The sequence below is a fragment of the Lingula anatina genome, chromosome 5 (genome assembly GCF_051362555.1).
Source record: "Lingula anatina isolate TDL-2025a chromosome 5, LinAna3.0, whole genome shotgun sequence".
Lineage (NCBI taxonomy): Eukaryota > Metazoa > Brachiopoda > Lingulata > Lingulida > Lingulidae > Lingula > Lingula anatina.
Window position 1 is genome coordinate 9,078,859 of NC_141771.1, and position 13,183 is coordinate 9,092,041.

Consider the following 13,183-nt stretch of genomic DNA (forward strand, 5'->3'; position numbering starts at 1 on the left):
GGAAACTTTTATAAAAGGTCTTTAAAGAACATTCTTAACATTCTTTGAACTAACATCTCTGCTAGATTCAAATATGATCACTTCTCAAACAAACTGAGTTGTTAAGGAAATGATGTAGTAGGTTTAACACAGAGATGAAAGACACCATTAACCATTTTTACACGCTATTATGTTTTTGAAATTCATGTATATGTAGTAAATATGGTCTTGCCATATGTGATCTCTTCGGAATTACTTTGCATTTTACAGATTAATGATTAATAAATGTTTTTTTTAAATATTGAGCAAAATTATTAGATTTGTAATATATTATATTTATCATCTGAATTGAAAGATATACATGTATTAATGGCTTACAAAGCATCTATTGATCAAATGATAGTAGTCATATTTATACAAATTAAATGATAATATTTACATGAAATGTCATTACTGACACGTTTGCCTCGTTTTCAGAGAATCTAGGACCATGCTCTCGTGCATCTTTTTCTGTAAAGCGGTGTAGCATGTTACAACGCGTTATGCAAAAGGTTCAAGCATTGCATGGCGTCAAGCTGTGTTTGCCAGTAATACATCTTTCTAGGTTTGTACTTGCAGCAGACGCATTATATAGCGTGTATTCAGGTGAAGCTGGAGTTTGGTGAGAATACAGAAAGGCAAAGATTTGAGTTTATTATATTTTTCATGGCTGCAATTGTAAGTGAATATCCTGACGAGCAAGAGATGCGGCGTAAACTGCTGGAGGAATTCCGATCTGTTACTTTGTCACAAGCGTACTACAAAATTTGGTTTACCTTAAGCAAAGGCTGAGTTTTTTTTTTTTTTTTTACTTTTTGCAGGGTTTATAACAGTTACGTAAATCTTTGCATTGCGATCCGCATGGACAGCCGTTGGTTTATCTTCAAATTCCAAGACTACAAACATGTGTTACGGTTCTGCTTCAGATCAAAAGTGGTCATCGCGATCTCTATTTTGGCACAGAGAGGCTGCGTTTGGTCTTGTGTGTCCATCAAGAATATATTTAATGGTGTCACAGAAAATATACTTGCCTTGATATGTTTTGGTTCCGTGAATATTTACTGCGTTATATGTATAGCAAGGGTTAGTTACTTGTATAGAGTAGTTCAACGACCAGATTAACAGTATCCGATGAACACCAGTACATCAGTGGACTGGTAGAATACAATATATTTCAGGACATTGTATGTAGAGTGGAAAAATCTAAGGGTCCTTCATACAGCTCATGTACACTATTAAAGTTGAGGTCATACTTTTCTCTTAATTGTTTAGTCATAGGGCATTCAAGAAGAACATGCCTCTCTGTTTGTATAGATATCCCGCAAACACACAGTCTCTCTCTAGTGATACGGGCCCACCGCCTAGTTTCTATAGCCAGGTTTGTGACGAGGTGCGGAGACGTGTGAAAATTAACCTCTTATACTCCGGGATATCGGTAGTTTGCTTGTAAACACTATGACCTGTCAAGATGGGATTTATTGTCTGTCGATAAGCTGTGAACTTGGATCCAGTTTTTAATGTTTTTACTTCCATTTCCCAATCTGCGGACTCCAATAAACTCGTTATATGTTTAAATACTTTTGTCTTGCTTGATACACAGAGGTCCCCTACGAAAGTGAAAGGGTCATCTATACACCCCTTCCTCTGAGACGTAAGCTTTGATAATTGCGCCCTTTAGGTTGCTCTAATACGGAATCTTAACATTGGCAGACCTGCCTCATAAAACAAATTAAGTTAAGAGAGGTGCTCCGTACAGAAAATTAGTTTTGACAACAACCTCTACACTGCTTAATAAGACCGCTGGTAGAAACGCTACTTCAAACACTTTTCTTTTGACCCAAAATGGAAAATCCACATTTGTAGCTATTTTGAAGCTACCGGATGGCCGTGTGGTCAGCGTGTCCGCCTCCGGAGCTGGAGGACGTGGATTCGACCCCGTCCGGGGACAAGCTAGTCCTTTACAAACGGAATCTCTTCTTGGCACTCAGCAGTAAGGGGTTGAGGCGGGGGCAGAATTCCTGGCCTGACAGTAAAGGTTGTTGTGCATTGGCTAGCCCCTCATGCAGCAGCTGGGTTGTATCCTCTCCAGGGAGGCTAGACCGTCATCACCCAGTATTAGGGCCAAAATGAATGATGTGAACCGCGTGTGCAGTGCGGTTTATAAGCAATGAACTTCTTACTTTTACTTTATTTCATTAGGAGTGCATTTTATATTTATTCAAAGGCTATATGTATACGATGTATACAGGACGGATATATCTTTATGCTAGGGTGTGCACGTATATTTTTGTACCTCATATTCTTATTTGCAGAATGAATGAAGGCAATAGAAAGTTTCCCGACCAAAACATAGACACATGTAAACTGTGGGACCTACTGACCCAATCAGAGGTACCTTCACCTGTACGCATCATGGACTTTGGAGGAGGTACAGGAGAAACAATGGAGCCCATCTTCAGAAAACTGGAAGCCCTTAATAAGCAAGTGATCATTAGCGTGGAGGAACCACACGAGGATTCTCTGAGAAAATACAAGGAGTTGATTGATAACACGCGCACGGCCTGTATTGATATTACCTATCCCGGGCCGTTTCAACACTACTATGGGCATTCTGTAGAAGATTTGAAGATCATGAAAGCCTATCCACAACACCTACAGGACAGGGTGCTAGCACTACACGTCCTATATCATCTGACAAGTATCTTCGATGATCCCTTTGATCCATACGAGAATATGAAGCAAGCCATCTCAGCAATGTATGTCATTCTTAAACCCGGAGGACAAATGGTTATTGTGTTAGATAAACACGAGGATGATTTACTTGGAGCCGCGTCTCTGAAGTGTTCCGAGGTTCTATTTCCACATAAGGTGAAAAACCACAAGTTGCTGTTTGAAGTCTGGCAAGATCTTCTGTTTAATGGCGGCATTGCAGATGTTTTAAATGCGTCTTTTCCAATGTATAAGGCTACATTCCAGCTTGAGAAAGTAGTCCACCAGGTTGTTTTGCCGACACTGTTAAAGGTTGGAACTGCTGTCTCTATCGCTTGTCTTAACGGGCTATGTGCAGGCCAGTCGCCATTCGATCAACGTATTCTCCAATCCTGCATGGATTATGTAAAGAGTGACGGATACAAGCATGACCTGTATCATGATAGTGACGGAATGTGGTGTTTTCCCTTGAAAATCCATTATATTACTATCAAGAAGGTCGTAATCAATTAATTTATATAGATTAACATTAGTATATGAGGGCACAATGTCAAAATATGTTTGTGCTTTAAAGGTACATACGAACCGAGCATCGGTGGAGAGTGGATTCCCAGTAACACATGTAAACCACTTCTACTAGATTCTTTTATGACTCAAATAAATTTGACATGCCAAGGGATAAACTGAATAGATCACTCGATCAGCCATAAAAGACCTTAAGACTGCTCCTTTCTTTAAATTTATGGTTGTAAATTTAACCTACTTCCGTGACCTACTTTCCTGCCCCATTGACATGCAGCTTAGAATGCCAGCAGAAAAATCTGTTCAAACATCATTTTCGGGTAAAATTAAACAATGCCTTTTGGTAATTCTCTTATTTATACTACTTGAAACTATATGCTGGCATTTGGTTGGTTTTTGTGACAAAAAATTGACTTTGTATGCATCTTTAATCCATATGCATGACGAGTGTTGATTTATTCCTTTATGGACAATTTAATATTTCTAAAAATTTCATTATACATTATTATTCAATAGATTAATTAATTTATAAAACTATTATTACTTTAGGGCTTTGGTCTTTATCAATACTCGAAGTGTTGCTATTGAAGGGTTACGTAGTGCATAAATCGAAACGAAGCAATTAGTGTTTGCAGCTTACATAGAACGCTTGCTGGATCGTAAACTACATTGGCGATACATAAATATACATTGCATGAAGACATTCCGAACTAACTGAAGTGAAACAAATGACCCTTTGTCACATGGTCTCCTTACTGTCTCAGAAGAAAGCAGAAAAAGTCTTTAAAACTTATGGAAAAAAATTAAAAAGTGTTTAGAACTGAAGATGTATCAATTATTCGAGACTGGATTTTGTCAGCCTGCGTACAGATTTGGAGAGACAATATATATATATATATATATATTGCTATTAACTATATTGACCTCTAGTTGAACTCTTATATAGATATGACACTTACAAATCGTAGGTACTCCAATCTCACCCTATTAACTTGTTGTGCGTTCCTCTGGTGTCCTAAATGCCAGTCTTTCTGTGGAATCTATCCAAGGAGACACATAGCGTCTTGTCTGCCTGACGGTAAATAGTATTTGTACGTTGTTCTGATTACGGCAACCGAAGGTCGCTAATTTTCCGATATAACACTTGATTCTGCCTGCATATATATAATGTATAAGTCTTTTACTGATTGAACGTGCGTGCGTTTTACCGCCATATTGACGGCATGAAAACCTTTATTTTAAAGGTCTTAAAAGAACATTCACTAAATAATCTCTCTCGATGAAGAAATATACATGTATATACATATATACATAATTAATCTGCGGCCTTAGTGGAAGGTGCACAAAGGCCGACTTTCTAACTCTCTCTCTCTCTCAAATGAAAATAAACTATCAAAATATATATTGAGAGCATTCACATCAAGAAGAGCCGAGGTCTAGCAAGGCCGATACCTAAATATGGCGGACCTACATGAAAGAAAACCGCGTAATCCTTTAATAGTCTTTCAATGACATTCATTCACGTCACGCGGAATCTGCGAGAGCAAGACTGAACACTACACTAAACTGTTTACTATGTCTTGTAAATTACTTGCTTACTGCTTTAACAGCGGTGACAGTGCCTACCGCTGTTAGCGACCATCGTTGCCCATCATTATCCTGCTATCATTATCACTGTCGGGGACTTGCGCGTAATATCACAGCACAGGCTATTAAGGTATCCGTTTTATAAATAGCTACACGGTAATTACTGTAAGTATGCGCAAAGATAAATAGATTTTGCTCAGCAAATAGCTCCCCCTGCTCGTTTCTTCCAGTAGTGGATATATGTTCATTGATAGCCTCTCTTGCATCTTGTCCTCTGATTGAAAACCTACAACATCACAAAGAAAAGTTATCTGTTCCAATAGCATACTATTGCCAACTATGCACGTTATTATATGATAAGGAAATCATTTATTGAATATTAACGGGCCAGTGTGTACATTTTATAATCCTTTTCATGATCTTCCGGATGGGGCTACATGGGAATTATAAAAAGTCACATGTGTGGTATTTCGGTGATATTTGTACACGTAGGCCATTCAATAGCTTTTTGCACACACCCCAATTCGCTCGTCACTGGACCCTGACCCTTCTTCCCGGCCTCTCGACTTTTCCGACAAACTCGCCTATCCGCCACGTTACCAGAGCCATAAATGCTGTTGGGGTGAGTTGTAAATCGCTGGATTTTAGGTTGATTGTATTTTCATGATTGACTTCCTTTTATTTGGTAGAAAATGAGCGAATCTCCAAAAGAGCAAGATGTGCAGCAGAAAATTCTCCAAGAATTTAGATCAGTTACTTTCTCACAGGCGTACTACCAAGTCTACTGTATTCTAAAAAGAGGGTGAGTTTCTCATTTATCGCCAATTTTTTTATGAAGGCATAAATGATGCCCTTATTGCATACATTGTATTTATTCAAGCCTTAGGGCAGGGGGTTGTTTCGGGTGATTCAAATAAAAATGCTTTTGGTTGGGCAATGTCCACTCTAAATCAAAGTTTGATCTAGGATAGACGAAATGACAGGATTGGGCAATCGACATAAAGCCAAAGGGTGCTCGGATTTGCTGAGGGTAGACCAGAAAACAGCGGGAGTAGTCAGTAGAATGGCGTTCACACGTAGGTGAAGCTGTGTTCCATGTGGGTGAATTCAAGGTACGCTAATAACGTTTTTTAGGTCCGTACTTTAATAATTTATGTACAGAAGGGGAAACTAACAGACTTTAAGAGTGTTTACATTTTACAATGTATTGAAGCAGATTTTACCGAAAAAAAAAGTTAGCGCCCGACCGAGTTGGAAGGCCTTGTTACCTAAAGCCTGGATCACACTTCACTTGCCACCTTTTGGCATCCTCTTTTCAACCTCAGTCGTAAGGAGGTTGCCATAGGTTTTTAATTGGTCGCATAAGATTGCTAACAGGTCGCCTGCGATTGTTGACACATGAAGGGCATTTTTGTGCACCGACAACCAGTGCTACTCAAGATAAAAAATATCCTATCCGGTATCCTAAAGTTTGCCTATGGGTCTCTTCTTGGTTGCCAGTAGGTTGCTATAACCAGTAGCATACCACTTGCAGCTGCACGGTCGATTGACGGTATTAAGTCGTCTTGTCGCTTACAAGTTTTTTTTACCAGTCGCAAGTAGTCAGCAGCAGGTCGCTAGAAGAGTGTAGTTATAACTGCATGGTCGATTGATGATCTTTAGTCGCTTGGTCGCTAACAGGTTTTACCGGTCGCACTAATTCGAAAATATGTCGCTGGAAGGTTGCAAGGGACCGTAATAAAGTAGGAGTTGGATGGGGGTCTATTTGGGCAAATATTTTTTTCATAATTTGTCATGTATGCCTTCTGAATATTAAGATCATAAGTTATAAATTTTAGAAAAAGAAAACATACATTGCATTTGTTGGCAAGATTTTACACTAATTGTCAATGTTTTTATATACCACGTATTTCACACTTACAAAACCAAAAAGAAAAAAAATTAATCTGAGGCAAAGAATTAATGTGCGATTTTTTGACGCTAAGTTTATTTGTTTTATTATTTTGTAAAAATCATGGGTAAAAAATACACATTCCCTCAATGTTTTATGACTGTATGTCATCCAAAATTTGCAAAGCCACAATGAACTTGAATAGGAACTCATTCACTGGCAACCTAACTGTGACCTTGAAGTTGACCTTTGACTTACTTTTCACTATGAACTGTACTTTGCAACGTTCTATCTCTTATATCTCCAAAACTGTCAGAGATACCCCCATTGGTACTGTTGAATTTTTTAAAAAAATATATATGCAGATACATGTAAAAACGTCTATTTTTTGTGGTGTGTGGGTGTTTACGTATTTTCGTACCCTATTAGTTGCTTTTCTTTTCAATATGAAAGAAGGGAATATAAAGTTTCCCGACCAAAAACTAGACAGCAAAGTATGGAGCACGCTGAATCTATTAGAGCTCCCTTCACCAATACGCATCATGGACTTTGGAGGAGGTACAGGAGAAACAATGGCACCCATCTACAGAACACTGGACGTCCTTAATAAGCAAATGATCATCAGCGTGGAAGAACCACACAAGGGTTTTCTTAAAAAGTACGTGGAATTGATTGAGAATATTGGCAAGGCTTCCATTGATATTACATATTCTGGGTTATTTCAAGATTACTATGGACATTCTGTACAAGATTTGAGGGCTTTGAAAGCATATCCCTTACAGTTGCAGGACAGGGTTCTTGCGTTATACGTTCTATACCATCTGACAAGTATTTTCGATGATGCCTTTGACCCATACGAGAATTTGAGGCAAGCCGTCTTTGCAATGTACGCCATTCTTAAACCAGGAGGGCAGATGGTTATAGTGTTAGATAACCATGCAGTGAGCCTCGTTGGAGCCGCGTCTCTAAAATGAACCGAAGTTTTCTTTCCACATAAGTTGGAAAATCACAAGTTGCTTTTTGAAGCCTGGCAATATCTACTTTTAAATGGCGGTGTTGCCGACGTGATAAATGCGTCGTTTACTACGTTTAAGGCAACAGTTCAGCAGGATGAAGTTGTCAGCCACGTTGTTTTACCGACCCTGGCAGAAGTTGGAACAGCTGTCTCTATAGGTTGTTTTAACGGGCTTTGTGCAGACCAGTCCCCATTTGATGAACGTGTTGTCCAGTTCTGCATGGATTATGTGAAGATTGGCGGATATAGACATGGCCTGTACCTTGACAGTGAGGGGAAGTGGTGCTTTCCTTTGAAAACCCATTATATTACTATCAAGAAATCTGCAAATGAGTAATATTTCGAACACCTATTTATATTATGGAGCTTGGTTAGATCATAGATTGATTTTAGGTACATTTAGACACATTTGAAGGGACTTATTTTTACAATACAGACAAACTGTTATAGTAGTTACAGAACATGGCATGTTTATTCCTATCTAACCTGAACTGCGATAAACAGACAATTACTCTGTTTGTGTTGACTCAGACTTTATTTATTAATTGATTTTTAATCAAATATGACGTGCATTTCTATCTATTTCTTTTATAACTAGAAAAAGCACTCCGAGAGCGCAGACCTCCGCCAAGGCAGCGATTTTTGATTATTGATTTGTTATTGATCCGGATCACCACCAAAAACTAATGATCTCTTCCATGGCCCGCTTCTGACAGTTCCTGAAAATTTCATCAAAGTTGGTCCATAACTTTTTGAGTTATGTTGATGACAGACAAACAGACAGACAAACACACGGACAAACAGGGATGAAAACATAACCTCCTTGGCGGAGGTAATTATGCCTGGCAAGGCATATCCCAGAAAACACGTCACGTTCGGATCACGTGGCTAGCACGTAGCTATGACGTTATAATGTGGTAACAACGTGCTAGCCGCATGATCCGAACGTGACGTGTTTGCTTATTTTACTTGGTATAATGACATTTTAGAAAAGATGAAATTGTCTACAACGCCAGAATTTTTATTGATGCGAAAATCATTATTAACATTTTAGAATATTTATCGGAATAGGAACTGTTCTTGCTCAAACTTTAGGTTATCTAACGTGAAAGGATAAAATAACGAGGTAGAGGGTTCTATGGTCTAACGTCCAAGAACATTTCAATGCCAATTTACTTTCCTCTTAAGGAGTACCGGTACAATGCAGCAGGTTATACAAATTTTAATAGATGAACAAAAATGTTTAATATGTATAATTAGTTTTCAAAACAATGCTGAATAACAGACAGGATTTTGACACAATATTTACAATATCTCCTTAAGTTATTGTTTGTGTGCCTGTTACGAGTCTTTTATGCACTGTGCTTCCTATGTATCCGTTAATAATGCCATGTATATAACTATTTCAAAACATTCCGAAGGCTGGTCCAAACAAGAAAGAAGCATATATTTCAAAACTTTCAGTTTACGTGAAATAAAGAGCGGGCGCATTCGACGCTTTCCGGAAGTGCAGACGAACAGTTAAAAGTAGTAATGAGATTAGAAAAAATAAGTCGGTGCTCACATAAAAGTAAACATTGCGAAAGTATGCATTCTACATAAAAACATAAGAAAAAAAAATAAATACGGTTCAAATGCATTTATTTTTAGTTAGGTAGGCACAACACGAGGGATGAAACGTACTTTTACATTGTCTCTTTGATTCAGTATGCTACCCATATTAGGAACGACGAAAGCTTGTATTTAACCAATTTTTATTATTAAAAGATATAAGAAATCATATTTATGTATTACACAGCACAATTAAAATAGTGATTAAAAGAAAAAAAGATAGGTGGTGGGCACGTTAAAAATGAGAAAAAATATTAAACGTAAAAATATACAGAATTGAACACGACTCGAATTTACATCCCACTATCCATACTGACTTGACAATACTGACTTGTGTGTATGGTGTCTGCAGCTTAATTGTAAACATGTTGTTAAACTTTATTCTGGCATTCCCGCATAATGTTACTTCCATGGAAGAAGCACTAAACGTACTTCAGGAACACTGCTGTTTCTACATATGCATGCTGCTAATATTAAAGATGTAGAAAATTTGAGAAATATTTACTGGGTTTCTTATGACTTCTTTATCTCACTGCACGTTCACGATACTGGGTAACAACAATGGGTTATCATCTTTTAAAGTCTTCTAAAATAATCCTATATGTTGGACTACAATGGGGTGCCTTCATGTGAAAGGGGATGGATTTTTCTTATCATAACAAACCGTTTTGTGCTTCATAATTTTGCTGTGTATTTATAACTTCTTAATTATTATCTGAGGCACTCGAACAGCGCTTAAATCTGGGACACAGCCATACCAGTCTGTTTGCAGCTGTACATTATGGAAAAGAAAGCTATCAGAATAGTATTGTCATGTTTTTTTAGTAATTTCAGTGATCATTAACGGCATGCACACCGCAGAAATACAAAAAATTGTTCTTCGTCGCAAAGGATGAGTGCGAATAACCATTGGCAAAGTGCCCATCGTCAAAATTTTTTTTTAATTTGCTATTATAAAGATTATACATATATTGGTTGTGTGATAAAATATTATTTGGTTTGAGGCATCGTAACTTAGTATTTTAATGAGTTGTATGTGGGGGGGGGGGGGGTAGCCGGATTTACCTGTTGTATGCAGTCTAATGAATCAGAGCAACTTGTTTAAGCATATATATTACATAAATGATTTTTTGTCTAATGAACCTTGTCTTATGATGTAAAAGAGTTATATGTTAAATAATTGTGGTGTGGCACAAGTAAATGGGAAAGTAATTATGTTTTCTTTTTTTTATCCTAGAGAAGATAGGGAGGGGTGGCATATTACGGTATTTTATCACAGAAGCCATCATTGATTTCACTGTATAAAAGTCTTGGAACTAGAAAAACTTGTTTCAGTGTATTTATTAATTTTATATAACTTTTCTCACAGAACAGCATTTGTTGGTCTAAATAATTGTATTTTTAACCAATACACACTTTGTACAAGGCTCTAAGGAATAGTAAAAATTGCTAAAAGCAAAAGGCTGTTACAGTACGTAACAACAACAAAAGAAATCATGTGTAAAAGCACTCTAAACAGCTATTTGGAATGTTTCCATTAACCATAAAATAAACAAGGTTTAAATTGTACCAAAATAATAATAAGGTATAACTAAAAACTAAATGAAAATATATAACACATAATAACAGTTATGGCCAATAATCTGTATGACAATGAAATTAAATCACCTAAAAAGTACTTCATATATGATTATGTATGTGATAAAGAGCTTGTATAGAATGCAATGCAAGAGTTATTTTATACAAAATATACAAATATGAGTATAAAAAATGTATAAAGAAACAAAAGATAATTAATCAGATATGCTGTCCAAAATGCTTTTTGTCTCACTAATACTGTCACCACTTGATGTTGGTAAATGTGAGATATCCAAACAGCCTTCTCCACAACATAATTTTCGATTGTATCCCTGCCTCATAGCAAACCCCATATACCACAGGACTGAAGTGATATGTGCACAACTTCCAACTGTCTTGGAACCAGCTTTACACTGTCAGTACCAGACACTGATGGGTCTAGTTTTGCTACGGGAGGTCTGAATCCATAAGGTGTACTGGTGGCAATAGATGTGTGCCTTAATTAACTATTTTGGCTTTGATTAAATCAGGTGCATCCTTGCATACACTGATATCAAACTGGCCATCTAGCAGATGCTCATCAGTATATTGGCTAGCTTCTTTTATCTGGTAAACTTCTGGTATTTATTATAAGCTGGTGGTCTCTTGTTGGACTATTTACCAAGTCAATGGGTTTTCACAGATTTCCTTGACAAATAAAGCTATATAAAATAGCATTTTGGTGAAAATAAAAGAAAAAAAAACTCTGCAAAGCTATTATGAATAGTGCTGTTGTGGAAGATTGGGTCATAAGTAACAAAACTAGGGTGTGTGGGATGGAGCCTTTTATTTTACTTTTCATGCAAAATACACATAAAAGGGGACATTTACACAACACTTTTGGTTGTACAAAATGTCCTTTCATGCCCATTAGAGGGGGTTGAGTCAAGTCACCTTTATGTGTAGAGGTCTATTACAGCATGGGTCTCTATATAAAGTAGGAGCCACCACAATGTACATCTGCTATTTAGATAATTAATATAAATTTGAATATCTGAAGCACATTTTACATTTAATCTTTCTTAATCCTAAGAAATAAGAATCAAAGTATGATATACTTACTGTATTTGGACTCTATTTCCTATCCATATCCCCCCCCCCTTTTTTTTTTTTTTTTTTTTTGGATAGCATGCATTACATGAAAATGACTTTTCTTTTTTTGGTTGTAATTGAAAATATTTTACTGACTCTATTTTTCTTTCAAAGACCTACATTTCATTTTGGGTTGTTCTTTTTGTACAAAAGTTTCACTGTATCTGCCTAGCCATCCTATGTAAGCATGTAGCAACTACCTCATGGCAGGAATAAACATGGCCGCCTGCTAGCATATGGACTGAAAATGTCCCTATTTAGTTTGAGTACATATCGAGCCCAACCCTCAGACAAGCTGATTTTCACATATATCTCACCTTATATTCATATCTTTTCAACCATGAATAATTAGCTTGTCTGAGGCAGGGGCTCATATAAAAAATGAACATCTTTTATCCTCAAGTCACTGTAAGTTTCTTCTTTCAATCAGCACTACATTTAAGAATAAAGCAATCAAAATATTGATCACAAGCAGTGATTGGCCACTTATTGCCTTTGTTTTTTACACTGGCACCTTCTGTACCCAATTACAAAATTTCACAGTTGTCACCTTACTATAACTAAAGATATGTAGCATTACAATTCAGACCTCCCCTAAAACACACATTTTCATGAATATTTGACAAGGTCATTTTGCTATTAATTTTTTATATTTCAAATTCAATAAAAAATATTTTTTATGTGGATCATAAAAGTGTAAGACCCCAACTTTAATTTGGCATCAATTTTTTTTCATTCATTCACAATTTATTTTTCATGTACAAAAGTGGGCACTTTTACCCCCTTATTCGCACTCATCCTTTGATTGTTGAAGAAAAGGTGTTATTTTGTCTTACCATCGTTTCCGTTTCAACTTCAGTACAAAATATGATCTCTCATACACGTGAACTACACAAAAAGTTCATTTTGGATTTAAATTCCTGAAATACACTCTGCTTTCCATAAAACAACAAGGTGCAAGGAAATCCTGTCATCTTTTCGTGTAATCACATCTGTTATGACCAAGTCCTGGGCCCCGTATCTCGAAAACTTCGCTATTTTGCGCACGTGCGCGAGCATGGCGAGCGTGAGCTATTTGCGAGTGCGATTGCACCCACCTGCTATCTCGAAGCCTTAAGCCT